This window comes from Octodon degus, unplaced genomic scaffold, assembly GCF_000260255.1.
Source record: "Octodon degus isolate 3935 unplaced genomic scaffold, OctDeg1.0 scaffold00119, whole genome shotgun sequence".
Taxonomy (NCBI): domain Eukaryota; kingdom Metazoa; phylum Chordata; class Mammalia; order Rodentia; family Octodontidae; genus Octodon; species Octodon degus.
The window spans coordinates 2,013,699-2,016,526 of record NW_004524695.1 but is presented as its reverse complement, the minus strand read 5'-3'; positions in this window follow the sequence as shown (position 1 = coordinate 2,016,526).

The following is a 2,828-nucleotide window of genomic DNA, read 5'->3' as shown; positions in this document are numbered from 1 at the left end:
ATGAATGTCCATTTTGTATCTGTGTATTCAAAATGGTTAGGATAGATATATAGTTACATTCTCTTAATGAATAGAGGGATTTGTTGTAATTGTGTTTGTAAATAGGGTATCATGTCTGCATCTTGTACAGAAAATAACCACTAGGAAGAGAGTATGCAATGTGCTAATTATTGAAACTGTCCTACCAATTTGATTTGAAACTGTCTCATTGCTATTTGTCTGTCAATAAAATTATCGGAAAAATAAATAAAATAAAATAAAAAAAGAAACGACTCTGGCACAATCTCTTTCAAAATCTCTGCTGATCTGAGGTGGTGTGTGTCTGTGGTTTTAGCATTCCAGTGGTTAAGGCAGGAGGATCACCTCAAGTTCAAGGTCAGACACATAGTGAATTCAAGGCCATTCTAAACTAGATAGCAAGACCATGTCTCAAAAATAAATAAATAAAACATCCTCTACTTTCAAATGATTTCATTTCTCAGCTTTGCTCATTTTTGCCTAGAGTGTCTGAATCTACAGAGTATGCATCTCACATGACAAAGTTTGTGAGAATGTGGTTTGTGCTCACCAGAGACTTTGTGGTTAATGAAAAATATAGGAACAAAGTATAGTCTAAACCTCAGACTCTGTCTCTCTGCGCTTCAGATTTTCCAGCTCTAGAATCAGTGATAATAATGCTACCAGAAGAAAACCATAGAAAGGACTCAGTAAGCATCCAGTACAAGTGAATAAATGCAAAACATACATAATAGCATGGAAGAATCCTAGCACCAGCCATGACAAGGGAATTGAAATGAAACAACTGGAGGGATGAGCGGCATCTAATTTCTGCCCAAGCAGGCTAGAAGAACCTTTCTGAACACCAGCAGAGTCTTTGCAGTTGCCAGGGAAGCCACATGTTAAGAGTTAATGACCTGAGGCTGCATGCCTGTCAATCCCAGCAGTGTGAGAGGCTGAGGCAGGAGGACCACAAGTTCCAGTCCAACCTGGGCATTTTAGTGACTCGGCAAGACCCTGTAGTAACCTCCCTGCAAAAAGAGTAAACTAACAAAGTTTGTTGTAAAGGCTAATCTAGGTCAATCCTCACAAAGATTAAAGTCAACACTGGAGAAGATCAAGCCAATCAGTTATATTGCGGGAACAAAACTCAAATATAGTTGTTTTTAAAGAGTGATAACAAAAACCAGTGATGATGGTACAGTCTGTAATCCCAGCACTTGGCTGGCTGAGGCAGAAGGATCAATGTGAGATGGAGGCCAGCCAGGGCTACACACTGAGTTAAAGACCAGCCTGAACTATACAGGTGGTATAGGGGAAATAAACTCACAACCTGCTGCTACATGTCTGGTATGAGTTCATGTTCTCTAAAATTGGAGAATGGATTTTAGGAACAACAGAGGTTAAGAGCAGAATATATTTACTGTGGGAAAGAAAGCTTCTGAGAGACAGAGGGTGTCCTGAGTTGGTTGTCAAGGAACCTGCCTTTTCTAGGAATTTTTTTTTTCAAAATTTTATTGATAAACAGCAATGAGACAGTTTCAAATCAAATCGGAAGTACAGTTTCAACAAATAACCCACTGCTTTTCTAGGGATTTTTATAGAACAAATCCATGAGGTGAGGTGGGCCCAATGTGAAAACATGGGAACTCACAAGGTGGGCACCAGGTGGGACAAAACTACAGTCAACCAATAAGATGGTGAGTATATTGGGGTCGGGGAGATGGCTTAGTGGAATAAGTGCTTCCCTGGCAAGTGCAAGGGTCTGAGTTCAATCCCCGGTTCCACATAAAAAAAAAAAAGATGGTGAGTATAACTGCTCAAGTGAAGTTACTTAAATCCAAGATTAAATGTAGAAGCAAGTCACATAGCAAGCAGGCACAAATATAGAACAGAGGCTTTTCTGTAGGAGGTTGCACTAGTGACTTTCTGGCTTTTTCAAGGTGACAGAGATGTATTCAGAATATCAATCCCTAATGCTTATCCTTAGGAAGTATGTGGGTACATTTGTTTCATCTTTCATCTTGAGAAATGTGGGAGACAGGCATTCCCAGAACAGGCGCCTGTCTCCCACATTTGCGAGGCATCTTGTTTTTCGCACTGGCTCCTTGGAGGGCCCAGCCCTATCTGAGTGCCTCTAATATTTCTATCTAACTCAGTTGCCCACGACATAGCCATACCCTGTCTCAGAAAAAAAGAAAATAGGGCTGGTGAGATGGCTCAGTGGTCTCAAGCACCTACTTAGAACAAGCTCAACAAAGCACAGGGACCGCGGTTCAATCCCCCAGCACCACATGCCAGCCAGCCCCGTGGTGGGCTGAGCTGGCCACACACACACACACACACACACACACACACACACACACACATAAAAATTAAAATTAAATTAAAAATAAAAAAAAGAAAATAATAATTTCAAAACTAGAGACTAACATAGCTTTCGCCGTGTCCATGGCTGGGCATGGTTGTGGTGCATGCCTGTAATGCCAGCACTCAGGAGAATTACGAATTCAAACTCCCAGGCTGGGCAACTTAGTAAGAGCTGGTTACAAAATGAAAAGGGCTGGAGCTGCTCAGTGCAAAGGCCCCTAGTACCGCAAATAAGCAAAACAACAACGAAACCAAATTGATCCATAAAACCCTAACTAGCATCCTTAGTAAGTGCTAATAAAAAAAGAGATCTGTGATCCAATTGTTATAGGTAGCCAAATTAGATAGAAATATTATACGCAGTCACACAGGGCAAGGCACTCGAAGGAGATAGCACAGAAGATGAGATGCCTTACAACTGTGGGAGGGGCGGATGCTCCTGCTGTGAACCAGACCTAAAG